The sequence below is a fragment of the Anneissia japonica genome, unplaced genomic scaffold (genome assembly GCF_011630105.1).
Source record: "Anneissia japonica isolate Jap-2015-1 unplaced genomic scaffold, ASM1163010v1 scaffold287777_len348014_cov174, whole genome shotgun sequence".
NCBI lineage: Eukaryota > Metazoa > Echinodermata > Crinoidea > Comatulida > Comatulidae > Anneissia > Anneissia japonica.
In genome coordinates, this window is record NW_022745885.1 from 106,191 (window position 1) to 120,956 (window position 14,766).

The 14,766-nt window shown below is 32.8% G+C and overlaps 1 long non-coding RNA gene across 2 annotated transcripts in view; it reads left to right on the forward strand.

The window, feature by feature from the left end:
- LOC117120071 overlaps positions 1 to 14,766 on the forward strand; it is a 104,477-nt gene that overhangs the window by 13,414 nt on the left and 76,297 nt on the right. For both annotated transcript variants that reach the window (XR_004447287.1, XR_004447288.1), the window contains exon 2: positions 10,378 to 10,539. This is a non-coding gene — a long non-coding RNA (uncharacterized LOC117120071). The remainder of the gene's footprint in view (positions 1 to 10,377; positions 10,540 to 14,766) is intronic.

Consider the following 14,766-nt stretch of genomic DNA (forward strand, 5'->3'; position numbering starts at 1 on the left):
AACAAAATTGGGTCATAAAAACATTAAAAAAGAGAGGAAAACAAACAAGCCAACTGAATCTACTATCAAGTGGTTTCCCTTACACAAAACGACACTATAAATATGAAACAAATACCTTTAAAAATCTATTGAAATATATTTGCGCAATTAAAAATACGTATATTATATTATTATCATTATCACTAATATCATTAAAATAAATTTTAAGAGATCTATGGAATGAACTTAAATTAATTGATAAGGTACACCTGATATTATTGTGTAATATGTCTCATGCTTGTGAAAAATGGTTAAATACAGAATATTTACAGGCATTAGTTCTAGCGATGGAATGAGTTTATTAGGATTATTATTATGGCGAATATTGATTTTAACAAACTTAAAAATGTCGAGTGAATATTTCCCCCAGAGACAGTTAGCAACAAATATAATACATAAATATCAAAAACAATCGTCAATAGAGGTAAGTCCCAAAGTTTACAACGCTGGGCATAGGATAGACTACTAGGTTTAACTCTAAATGGGGGATCAATGTCAGGCTGCAGTAATGGTCCTTGGCTGATGGTTCTGTCAAATTAACTTTGTTTCACTCAAACACTTCCTTCTCCTCTTCTCCCTTCCATTCACCCTTGGCACTGCCACTAATGGTGTAGCCTACTATGATTTAAAAATCCAAGAAAATACATTATAGTATATTTGCATATCATAGGTAAAATGTGCAATAGGTGACACCCCACCACACATATTGTTCTTTATTGGTTACCATGTATATATATCTGCTTTTAAAATGTTGTAGTTAAGAACTTAACCACTTTGGAAACCAGTACTTTGTATTGAAAGTGTATAATTCAGTGTAAAAAAAGAATAAATAAATAAATAGGAATCAGTATTACGGACTACAGTAATAGCACAACATACAGAAACACTTGGTGGGTACTGTATATGGTAACAGTAATGGTTTGGGACTTGTAAAGGCATACTACATGGTCTCTATGCGCCATAAGTTACACAAAAGAAACAAACCAAAAACTAAATCCTAAAGTCTAACCAAGCGACCTAAAAATTTAAAAAACATCAGAAACAGACTATCACAGGGGAACCAACATCACCGCACCGTTTTCCTGCACTTTGAGACCACTGGCAAGCAGGGGGGCTATACTGTTGAGCACACTACTTGTGTCTTGGGTATAGTACAAATAGGTATACAGTAGTTAAAGTTGGCACGTACAATACAATGGACTGTGAAAGGTAGAGCACAGTGCAGGTAGGCATATGCAGGTGAGAATAGGTATAGGTGGGTTGGTGCAGGTGGTTACTATACAGATAGGCATAGTTACAGAGAGACAAGATGTATAATAGGCACAACACATGTGGCCATAGAAAAAGGTAGGCATAGTGTAGATAGACATAGTACAGGCAGGCTTAAGGCCTGTTTATACTTCAACGATAACGATAAAAAAGCTAAAAAGCTATTGTTCATATAGAAAATAAAAGAAATAAGAGAATTTTTTACACTAGAACGATTCGATTACAATTTATCAGTTATGCGATAACAACATATTTTTACAAATCAAATCAGATGACATCATAATCATGGAAAAACATTAAAGTCGTAGTAGTAGCAATGAATTTATCGTTTTTCCATGATTATGACGTCATCTGATTTGATTTGTTGAAATATTTTGTTATCGTACACACGATAAATCGTTATCGAATCGTCCTAGTAAAAATTTCTCTTATTTCTTTTGTTTTTTGTATGAACAATAGCTTTTTAGCTTTTTTATCGTTATTGTTATCGTTGAAGTATAAACAAGCCTTTAATGCAGGTGGATATGTATAGGTGGGCATTATATAGGTATGTTTTGGTACAGATGGGAAAATTGCAGGTAGACACTGCACAGGTGGGCACCGTACAGGTACATAGTACAGGTGGCCACTGTACAGGTGAACATTGTTACAGTATGTGAGCACAATATAGGTAGGTTTGTGTATGCTGTAGATAGAGAATAACTATTCTGTAGTATACCTGTACTCAGCATACTGTATTGTACTGCGGGATAATGTACTCTGGCATAATGTACTGTATAATGTGTAGATATTTAAAAAAAATTTTACTTGAGATAATACAGTGTATTTTAAATTATTTAGGCATTTTAAAAATATATTTGTAATTTTATTAAATCAGTAGTTTATATGTGTTTTAAGTCTATAATTTATATAAAAATAACCATTCACAAGAAAGTGTGAGATCATAATTTCATTTTTATGGTAAGGCAAGACTTTTTTAATACTTTGTTTCACGAACTTATTATTTTAAAGATCGTCAGAGGAGAATGGAAAAAAAAAAAAAAAAAAAAAAAAAAAGAGAATGGAAAAATAAAATTGTGTTTTCATATTTTAGCAAATAGTTTTGCCAATAACATTCAGATGGAGGAGAAAATAAAAATAAATTTTTATTGGTGAATGTAAAAAGTAGTAGTAATAAGATGGTTAAAAGCTTTAAATTGTATAATTAGGATGAAACATTCATATCTTATTTCTGGAAATTTCAAGGCAACTTCAAGTGTAATATAAATAAAGAAGAACTTTTTTTTTTTCTGAAATTTCCATTTTTTTCGTGGCAGCGGGTACGCTAATTGGCCAAAAATAAAATTGTGTGTTTTTTAAAATTTAAAATCATCATTATTGGGGGGCGGCAGGTTCGGTAAACAAGGTAGAAAAATAGTCAATCCTAAAAGTGTAGGCCTATAACAGTTCAAATGAGGTAGATAGGTGTCAGATACTGTAGTCCTAGAGGATTTTCAATGTTGAATGTTTAAGTGTGAGAATGTGAACATGTCTGGATAGCATAGGCTTAAAGGTGTGATGCTTATGGCAATTCTTCTTAGGTGGTCTAGATATTGATATACCTTAATAACATCCTTTTTCTTCCACTCTCTATAATAACGGGCATCGTTTAGGGGACATCCAATATTTTCTCAATTTTCACAAGAATACAAAACATACTCTTTTCTGTGACCCTTCTGCCTTTTTCAAAAATGAGTGCACATTAAAAAGATTTTTGTAATGTTGAGTTAATCCTTTTTTTTTTCATGAAACAGTATACAGTTAAATATTGTAAAACCTCGAATTGAAGCCCTAGGCTTCTTTTTTTTTTTTTTTGGCGACTTTGGATGGGCTGCTTTTCGAGATGGGCTGCTTTTCGAGATGGGCTGCTTTTCGAGATGGGCTGCTTATCGAGATGTGCTTCTGTTTGAGGCTACTTTTGCAAAGTAAAGAGGGGGGCTTTTTTTCAAAATGAATACTGTAAATTTTTTAAATTTGTACTATTAAACAATAAATAAGGCCACTGTAACGTCAATCTGTATTATGGAGTGTATTTAGCGGGCATTAAATCACCTAAACTACTGTATAAACCAAGCTCTTTTTTAATTTATTTTGTTTCTTGAAATTCATGTACAGTGTATGTACTGTACTTGAAATTCATGTACAGTGTATAGTACTGTACTATCTCCAAAAGAAGCCAATCTGTATTATGGAGTGTATTTAACGGGCATCACCTAAACTACTGTATAAACCAAGCACTTTTTAAATTTATTTTGTTTCTTGAAATTTATGTACAGTGTATGTACTGTACTTGAAATTCATGTACAGTGTATAGTACTGTACTATCTGCAAAAGAAGCCTATGCTATCATGGGCTTCTTTTCGAGGCTAATTTTGCAAACTAAAAACAGGGGCTTCAATTCGAGATGGGCTTCATCTCGAGGTTAAGCCCACTGGGCTTCAATTGGAAGTTTTATGGTATACCTATACCATTAACCATTTATACAGTTAATTCCTTCCCCCAAAAGTAAATCTTTTATACTTTGACAAAAATGGTGAAAATAATGGATGGTCCCTTAATCTTTGCAGAAATCCAATATTCTGAGGAAGTTGTTGAGAACTTTACTTTATAAGTGTTTTTTATCGATACAGTACTTCCTTATTAATTTTCCTAACCGTCTTGAAACTGTTTTGGAAACTGAGTTATTGATGATTTTCAAGAAAATTTATTCAACACTGAGTTCTGGTTTCTTAGTTAATTAAAAATATTCTGGTTTCATATGTATTTAAAAATAAATTAAACAAAACACTTTTTTTTTTTATTTTAACAGTTGCAGGTATTAAAAAATAATATTCAGAAAAATTATCTTAATATACATTACATTATTGTTAGATATTTGTATTATTTTTATATTTTTAATTATTTAATAAATTCACATTACAACTCCCAGCTCTTAAGTTTGTTATACTCCATGACCACCCATGACCCCAAAAGGGGTCTTCTGTAGTTCCCATCCACACTTTTCCAGCTCTGAGATTTGCTAGAATCAAACAAGTTCACATTTTTGGATTTTGTTTTCTTGTACCCTATCAAGTAAAAGCTAGGACGGTGAGTTTAGTTTTGTGTGACAAGTTCTATTTTTGGATTTTGTTAATTTTGTTGTACCATATCTTGTAAAAGCCAGGATGGTGAGTTCCCTGTCATTGTCCAACCTGAGTTGTACAGTAGTCAGTGGGGCGAACTAGTCTTCCATATCTCATTGCTAGCTTTGTTTTGTTGTGAATAAATAAATATATCATTCTGTCAAGTGATTTTAGTCAAACATAGCTTATCATTATAAATTCCTACACCACTTGGCTTATCATGTGACTGCCACTTGCCTTATCACATGACTACACTTACCTTATCACATGACATACCACTTATGTACTGTAATTACCTGATATAATATCTAAAGTTTGTATGGATATCGTATTTGTTCACAATATCACATTTGGTCAAGTGTGATTGACATTTGTTAGTGATTGATAGGTTTGAAGTGCTTTAGGAAGTGGAATGATCTGAGAGTAGTTTAATTAAACAAAGATGCATTCATAAAAAAAAGTTACTAGTCTTTTACATATAGACATCCAATTGGGAGTGGTCAAAAGGGCGCCATTGCTGGACCATCTTTTGGATTCCCCATCCCTATGTACTGTATGTCCTGTACTTGTCATGTCATGGCAAGTCTTTTATAATAGATTAATATCAGGAAAACACTGTATGTAACTGACGTGTGAGAATTCCCTCACCAAATGTTCCCAGATTTTGTGTCTGCAGAAGGAAAATAATAACTGTATAAGGATGTGTATATCTCTATACTTTTGTTTTAACATTGAATCATGAAATGACTCATCCATTTATATTGGATCATTTATATGATTGTAAAAAAACAAACACTAGTGGAGAGAAAGAGAGAGAGGGGTGGGGTTACTGAAAAGAGTTATATTTTGTACTGTCTTGAAAATGATGGGAAAATGGATTACTCCTACTCTAATACTGTATCTAAATGTTAAACTGCAGTTAATAATTGGCGCTTGGATATTAATGATTGGCAATTTGTAATTGATAATAATATGGCGGCAGTTATTTAATCAATACAAGCAGACAGATATTTATAATTATGCAATAATATTGCACTGAAAATTTTAAGTGATATCCTACTAATGCTCTCTACTTTGCACCATATATAATAATAAATAGGTCTCCCATAGTAGAAGCCTTACAGATAAGGATCTGATAACTCACCTAAATCCTTTATGTATTATGAAAGCTTATACTTCGGTATTGTTAAATAAAAATAGACTGAGTGATATGCTCTTAAATACCATAGGCCAACCCAAAATTGCTCTTACAATTCTAGGAAATTTTTAATTTTACTTTATTTTTATATTGCATACCAATTAACTGAATCTAATGGTAATTTAATAGTATACTATTAGCTCAGCAAGTAGTTGGCTGTACTGTAGAATAATGAGTTCTCTGGGATAAGGCCTTTGGCAGCACAAAAGCTCTGACAAACTCCACACAAAAACAATGATTGGGGTCTAGTAAATGCACCTAAATGGGGCCCTCCTTGGTCTCCCTCTATTTAAAAGAACCAGACTTCTTATATCGTTAGTTTAAATATAAATCATTATCTTTAGAAATGTCGGGGAGAACTAAATGTTTGGGGATATGGTGAAAATATTCCTTATTTGTTGAACTATTTATTAAATTTACATTTTTGTACATGTACATGTAAATTCAATGTAAATTCCTTATACGTGAACTGAAATTGTTTGTTTTTTATTTTGTAAACACTTCGAATGAGTCATGCATGATTCATTCAATATCGGGGTTTATTTTTAGGCCAGGGAATCACTTCGGCGTAATGTTAAGAATAAATATAAAATATGACTTACAGATGCTCACTCAGTGACGTAAATGAATTTGTCTTGACGACATTCAGAATTTGAATTCAATTGCTGTGCGAGCGATACTTTGACTCATTTCCTCTAATACCCACTGGTAGGATCCTGTCGGTTTAGGATTCAAGCAGCCATGTAGAACCACACTTGAGGAGTAATCTTATTCCCATATCCTATCTAGGCACATGAGTGTCCTTACTGGTCATTGGGATTGAGTAAAGTTCATCAATCAAGGTAAACAAAAGTTTAAAGTGCAGATTTCAAGTCCTGTTTACTTAACCATGGTTAAGATGGAATTTAATGGTGGGACAGTAAATTAAGTGTCATTAAAAATATGTTCCATGTATGTTTTAAGCCACTAATTTAATCTGCTACAGTCTCCCACCCCCCACCCTTCACTCCCGATGCGCCCCTTGGACTTGACTGGTACCCTGGTGGCTGCTTAACACCATGGACACGCTTCAAATTAAGCCCTATACTCGGACCGTACTACTGCCACCATTAACCATTACCTTCATTATCACTATTTTTTCATGTCCAGTATCACAAAAAAAATTTTGGAATTTTACCAGCCTTAGAACAAGGGAAAGTGCATTTCTGGGCCCCTAGGAAACAGAAAATTTACCCCCCATCCAAACAACCTGTTTGCACTACTTGGCCACCATATCAATGGGAAGTAAGGCAAGCACCAAGTAGTAGTTAGATGAAGGTTCTGGTAAATGATGTGGTAGGTGGTTTCTTTTGTAGTTGGTATTCTTCCTTCATTTTATGGTTTATATTCAATATCCAATTTTTTCCAGATAAGCTTGTTTTATATAGTATTTTTTTTTTTAGCAAGCATATTAAAAAAAAAAAAAAAAAAAAAAAAAAAAAAAGCTCCAATTATGTTTATTATTTCTCCAAGTAACCTTGAACTTGTTAGATTTGACTTTGAAACCTCCTTGTTTAAAATTTCTCATGAAATGTAGTTTCCAATACTTTTAGAAATTTATTTGTACTTCCACTTGATTGACATTTTCAGTATCAGTTTTCATGCACGTCCATTTTTATTAATGTGACAGTTAAGATTATATACCATATGAAAAAATGCACCAGATACAGTTAAACACAATTTGTCCTGTGAATAAAGAAATGATACAGATGACAAAAATTGCCCCAGTATTCACAGTATGCAACCTCCTATGTTTCTGCGAAGTAATCCTACTCTATAGTCATAAACACGCATCTGATAAGATCTAATTACAGTATGATATAACTTATTATTATTAAGCCTGGAACGAAGGATAGAAAAACTTTGATAATTGTGCCTTACACAAAGACACAGGTAAATGGGCAACATAGGATTCAACACCTGACCCTGAATCGCAAGTGTCAACCACTCCGCACAAGCCTTGAGAAGGATAATGGCAGGATTGAACCCAGGAGCTTGGAAATTAAGGCAATCACCCTATCCATCAGTTCACAGCCCTACTATATATGCCTAAAGGTCTCCCTCCAATTAAAAACCAATTTTCGGACTGAGGTTTCCGTGGGTTTTATCATATTTGGCCTTTAATTAGAATAAGGTATAAAGATAATGTTAATATGGGACCGCAGAAAAGTGGTCGTTAATTGGAGGTTGCCTTTAATTGGAGGAGTCTCAATTAGAGGAAGACCTATGTGATGGTAATATTAGAACCTTCATTTATGACTGTTCTTATGTTAAATCACATAGCAAATAGTGTTCACGGTACATCTCTCAATACATTTATTCACATTGCATTTGTAGTGCATTGTCTGCCAAGTGTCCTAAGCGCTCAATTTGTAATGCTACTAGCAAAGAACTCAAGGTCAATAAGTCATGAGTCTCACATGACCATTCATCCGCATCAGTGAATGTTAAACTAACAGCATATAGGGTAAAATGGAATCCAGAGCATGTGTAAATGATGCTCTGAAGATGAACTTGTTAGTCTGGTGACTGCGGTATAGGCCCTTACTTGCAGCTGCTGTTTTCTCCATTCTTTGATGCATTTGCTGGTATTTTGGCGGCAATGCCAAAGTCATCATTAGAGTACTACAATGCCATAAAAAAAAAAAAAATACATAATTTCAACTCATTCATCAAAATCAGACATGTTACATCTCTGAATATCAAATATTTTAAGATACTTTCTTGGGGATTAATATTAGGAATTTTGTAGAATCGTTGTGTTGGCAAAGAAAACTTCTGAAGTTTCTGGTTTTTGAAAAATTAAAGGTGGGCCATTAGCTTTTACAGGTCATCACCTTTTTCAGACCTACTAAGTGCCATCAAAATTTGAGGATATAAAAATTATAACTGTATAGTTCAATGTGACCAAAGAATGGTTATCCTGATGTTATGGTTCATCTCTGCTCCTGTCGTTGTGGAAAGATTTGAACAAGTACTATAAAGCTTCTTTACGGCTGCTATGTAGTCACGGACCACGCCCATATGCAAATTCAGCACAACGACGCTGCAAGTTGTGGGATATTCTAGCTTTGCCCTTACCTTTAACAATCCACAACAAAAATGTTCTTAAGGAGTTGACGTGGGCCAGTTGCTTTCCCCTGAATCCTGAATTTCAAGGAATTCCTTAATTTTCCATACATAATATTGATTTTGAAGTAACTTTATTTCGGTTCTATGAGTATGAGTTATTTTAACCTTTTGCACATGAACCGAAAAAAAGGTCAAGCCAACTGTGCACTAATGATAAATTGGTGCATGGTTGGAATAATAAAGTAACATTGGGAGTTACAGTGATGACATCATGATTGACTTTATTCACTAATATTGAAAATAATGCTTAAGGTTTAGCACACATACCATAACAGGTTGCCACAAGTTATAATCAAAGCTGTTCAATTGACTACATATAAAAAACTAGTCTAGTTGTAAACTCGTATGTTAATGAAACCATACCAGAAGCAATAAATAATTTCTTCATGTTTTAAAAACCATTGCAAAACCAATTATTTACCTGTATAGCCTTTACTAAAAGTATTAGGAAGCTACTGCATGTATGAAATTAGGTTGAATAGCGTATACCCTTCACTTCTCAGTCACAAGATCAAGCATGTTTCAGATCTGTAACATGTGTTGAGGAGAAAGTAATATAGTATTTGGCCACATGATGTCTGAGGGATATGACTTATTCTGTTATGCCCTGTAGAAAATGTTTCTCTATGACTCGTTGCTAGCTTTTTTTTTCCTTATTAAGAAGTTGATAAAATTTGAAAAAATCTTCACATACAGTTAAATTGGGAGATTGATAGTAGGGTAAAAAAGTAAAGTGGTGGAAAACATGAAGTGGGTATACTCGATAGTTAAGTGAGGAGTTGCTACCTATCGATATAAGATGATTATAAACTACCTTTTTTTTTGTTTTTAAAATTTCCAATGTGGGTTGGCCAGGGGTACTGGGGAGGGGATACACACACATAGCCCCGTAAATACACTGCTGTTCACATATTCTAATTTATACTTAAGAGCAATTCAAATATTTGATTTGGATTTAAAAATTTTCTTTAAGCTCATGTCCACACTACCAAATATTGTATGACAAATATTGGCTTCATATTTGCCATTATAGAATTTGATAGTGTGTACAGAACTTTAATATAATTATGTGGCAAAGACAAGCCAAATCAGTCACTCATCGCAAAAATTGATTTTTAGTTATTAATAAAGGGTTATGCAATAAAATGAGATCTATAGATTGGTAAAAGAATCATCTAAATACAACATTTCGTTATGAAGTTGGAGGAGTTGAAATATATAGCTGTTTATATTTGAGAAATACACCTTTAAAGTTTATGATTTTGGGCATTTCTTAGGCAGAAACTGTCACTAAATCGTTAAAAATTGTTGTTTTAACATTGAAAATTGGGAAAATAACAGCATAGCGTGATATATAGGTATACAAATTTAGTTTAGTGCAATAAAATCGATTTCAACAATTTTGACGTTATAGCATGTTTTGGCCGTTATCTCTGAAACAGGATTTGCAACAAGTGACTGGTTTAGCAATTTAACAATTTTTTTAAAATAAATATAATTATATTTACTAAAGAAAGTTTACAAATTCTTTTTATTCAGAAACTCGGGTGGCATATTGTTCTTATACTAGCTTTTGGACTTTCATGCATTTTTGGGGTTGATTTTCCAACATTCGGCAGTGATTGAGCCCATCTTAACACCTTGATTTCAATTGAAGGATTCTCTATCTGGCTGCCGTAGTGTGATGTCGGCAAAAAAGAGGTGAGTAAGAAAAAATGTTCTTTTAGCTTTCAACTGGAAACAAATATCTACACATTAAGCAAGTCGAACATTGGATTTTTTTCTTAAAATTTTGTTTAGGGTCAATTAAACTAAGTTAAATTCAGTGTTTTGTTCAAAAATTGTGAAAAAACAAACAAATTAGGATAGTTTGTTTTGACTGTCAGCTTTTTCTCATCAAATCATGCTGGTAACAACAAATCTGATTTACATGTGTAATGTTTTTTTCAAGTTTTAACCATTAAACATTAACAATATACAGTAATCAAAACAGGCTTAGTAACTAACTACCATAATAATTGATTAAAAATATACCAATCCAGAAACTAAGTACCATACTGTATGAAGATGGATTGTACTAAACAAAACAAAAAAAGGTTAAGTCAGGAACATGAAACCAATATATTTTTTACTTGGCTTAAAGATGTATTGTCCCATGCTTAATACCAAAAAAAAATCATAAAAATATTTTGAAATTAACTTGCCCATTTTGCAGTAACATAAAGGTTATCAACTTGAACATAGAAATTAGTGTATTTAAAAAATGTTTACCCATCAGTTTACAGCGAAAAATGATAGAAACACTTCCAGTCACTGGAAGTGTTTTATTATTTTTATTATAAATTTTTGGTTTAAAAATCAGGGTACACATTTTTAAAATTCAATAATTTTTATGCAGAAGTTAATAATTCGTATGCTATTGCAATGTGAGCAAGTTTATTTCAAAATGAATGTTTATGATTTTTTGACATTAGCAAGGGACAAAACATCTTTAAAGCTTTTGGAGTAGAACTACATTGTGCTTGCTGTTAAATGTGAAACAAAATAGAAGACAAAGTTATCTTGCATCATTTAATTTGTATTACACCTACATGCATAATGGAACACTCCAGAATGCTAGTTGTAGAGAACAGTGTAAGTTTACAGTGTGTTAATGAACGTCGTAAATCTTCTTTCAAAGTTGTAACAGCTGGGAAAGTTGAGAATTCATGTCTACACAACTCTGAACTGCCATCTCAAGTGATGCATATTGTATCTATGTATACTGCCCTCATATTTAACTTTCTTCCTCCTCTTCCACCATTTCCCCAATTTTAAGATTGCTTTTTTAAACTTAAACAAATAAAAGTTAGTATTAAGACTTTTCCTAGTATTCTTTTTTATACCTGTATTGTTTATGACCTTTTAATTTTATATTTAAAAAAATATTTTCATGGTCTACAGTACTGTATAGCTTTTTAATACTTCCCCATTTTAAATGATTTATTACAACTTTATGACCTCTGTGACCCAATTATGGTTTTCTCCACACATTGGAAACTGATTATTTCACATTGAAATACCAAATGCTGTGGGCAGATGATTAATACTTAGTTAAACATTTGTGTTATGAAATAATTATTAACTTTAGTTAACTCTTATAGAAAATTAAGTAAAATTAAATAAAAAATATTTATAGATACTGTATAATAGTACTTAAGTTAAATAGAATGAAATAGTACGTCTGTACACTCTGTTATGTCAACATCCTTACTACAAAAAATCTGAAAACATTTTAGCCAATATACAGTAACTAGTATAAAGATTATAGTAATATAGAACACATGTTCCATTTTAACACTTAAATCTGGATGAATTAATACACACTACTCAGATGGCAGGTTAGTGGCAGATTTAGAGGGTAGCAAATACAGATGCTTGCCCCTTCCCCATATATGACACCAACCAAAATATTCTCTAGCCAAGTTTAAAATTATTTAGATAAGAGTTTAAAATAGGTAAAACTCAAGAGATTGTATCCATAGAATTAGACCCCTCAATAGATACTGTACAGTAATAAGAGATCGTCCCACAAACCTCGGACAAAGGGTCTTGCCCGTCAACACTTGACAGTAGAGACACAAGAAAGTGACCAAAATGGGAGTCAATTTTTAAAACATGCAAATATTATTGACAGGTTATTTTGTGGTAGATTCTTGCTTGCTTGCAGAGTATGAGAGGACGTCTTCATAGTATTGAGAGACTTCTGCAACTTTGCGAGACTTGAAACCCATCCCCGATCTTAGGATCGATAGATCAAGTCCTGTTGTTAACCTTCATGCTTTAGCCGCTACCACAAATTCATTATTTTTGTCTGTCCCCCCCGTTTGAAGAAAAATTGGAGAAAAGGAGCTGGCGAAAACATTAGGCAAAAACCTATGTAAATTTAATTAACCAATAAAACAGTTAAAGTCAATTAACAGTGTAGGGTGATAAAATAATATGGAGGTTTTTTGGTTTCTTTTGTTGGTGGTCCATGGGAAGTAGTAACATTTTTTCCTCTCTTCCCTTCTCACAAGAGAACCTATATGTGACCAGCATTGGCAAAACCTGTCATTTGTGGCAAATCCTATGTTTACACAATGTAACCAAGACTTTCAAGAATCAGATTGTTGAACATTTTCAGGTTTTTGCATTTTATTTTATAAAAGAAATGTTAAATATAATGTAACCTATTTTCAGTTACCTAGGCAGGTCTGAGATCGCATCGCTCCTCACCATTTTCTTGGAAATTTGCTTGAAATATTTCATACCAAACTGTTATTTTTGTTTAGGCTGCAGTTGCTCGATGATGAACACCAAACACAGTCCAGACTCCTCTGTGTGTGTGTGTGTGTGTGTTGTTTTTTCTCAACCAAGCCTCATATTTTCTTAGAATGAATTAGTTCTCAAATAGTGACAAGATTCAAGATGCCAGATTTCTTTTATTTGTCATTATTACAAGTTCATAAAACACAAAAAATTCATTTTCTAAAGACAGATGGTGAAAAATATAAAAAAAATTACAAAACAAAGGTTACAATTCTTTAAACCAATTCATTTGGAATGAAGATAATTATAACATTTCAGATTATCTTATAAGCTCTGATAAGAAAAGTTTATTGCGCTAGGGAGGAAAGAGTTCCTATCAAAGTTTCGCAGTTGTTTTTCCTACAACCAGTCTATCAGATCTGCATGTAAGTAAAGGATGTTACTTAATGGGTGATATTCAGCTTGTTTAATTAATTTGAATTTATTAAGCATCAGTTTTTCAAACAAGATAGCTACTGTACCTGTACACCACCACATAGTAATGGCTATCCCTAATTTTACAGCAGATACAATGAGGTTACAGTAGCTGAGAACAACCAAAGACAAGCCAAACCATTCACTCCTCCCAAATCCTGTTTCAGAGGTAATGGCCAAAACATGCTGGAATGTCCAAATTTTTGAAATCTATTTTCTTACACTAAACTAACCTTTATATATCATCATGCTATGCTGTTATTTTCCCAATTTTCAATGTTAAATCAACATTTTTTAATGATTTGATATTTGGTTTCTGCCTGAGAAATTGCTCAAAGTCATAAACTTTAAAGGCTGATTTCTCAAATATTGTTCTTTAAACAGCTGTGTGTTTAAACTTCTGTAACTTTATAACGAAATGTCGGATTTTAATGATTCTTTTACCATTTTATAGCTCTGATTTTACTGTTCAAACCTGTATTAAAATATTGATTTTTGAGACTAGTGAGGACTTGCCTTTCCCACATTTAATTGTGATGTTGAATCTAGGGGGTGGCAAAAAGGGCACTCATCCCATACTGCAGCTGAAAGGTCTCTAAACATGTGTCAAATAATTTGTTTAGTTGGTTGCAGGTTGTTGGTATATTTTCTCTTGCCTTACTTCCTTCAATAGAATAATGCACTTAAACATTTGATGCACATGTACATACTGTACCTCATAGATTACTACAGTGTTACGTCATGATACCATGTGATACTACTCTGTTGCTATCGGCGACACAAAATACGTTTAACCGACTTCCATTTTTATGTATTCACAAACCATTGATCCAAATATCTAACGTAATTATTAAGAAGTTGTATCTTAATTTTTCTCTGTAAATTTTAATTGATTATTAAATGTGTGTTTCGATTAACTACTGTAATAAAATGTGAGCTTTTTGTGTTTTTAGTACATTTTGATCGTAAATTATTAGATTTTAAAATGCCTATTCGAGAAAGCCTATTCTAAACCATTAAGATTATGAAGTCATTCGGGCGTAATAAACGGTAACCAACGTCCAGAGGGCGCCGCCTGGTGTTGTGATGACACGACTGTGATACTCTATTCCTATCACTTAACCAACAGAAATTAACAATTGTTTTTCTTTTTCTTTTTGTTTT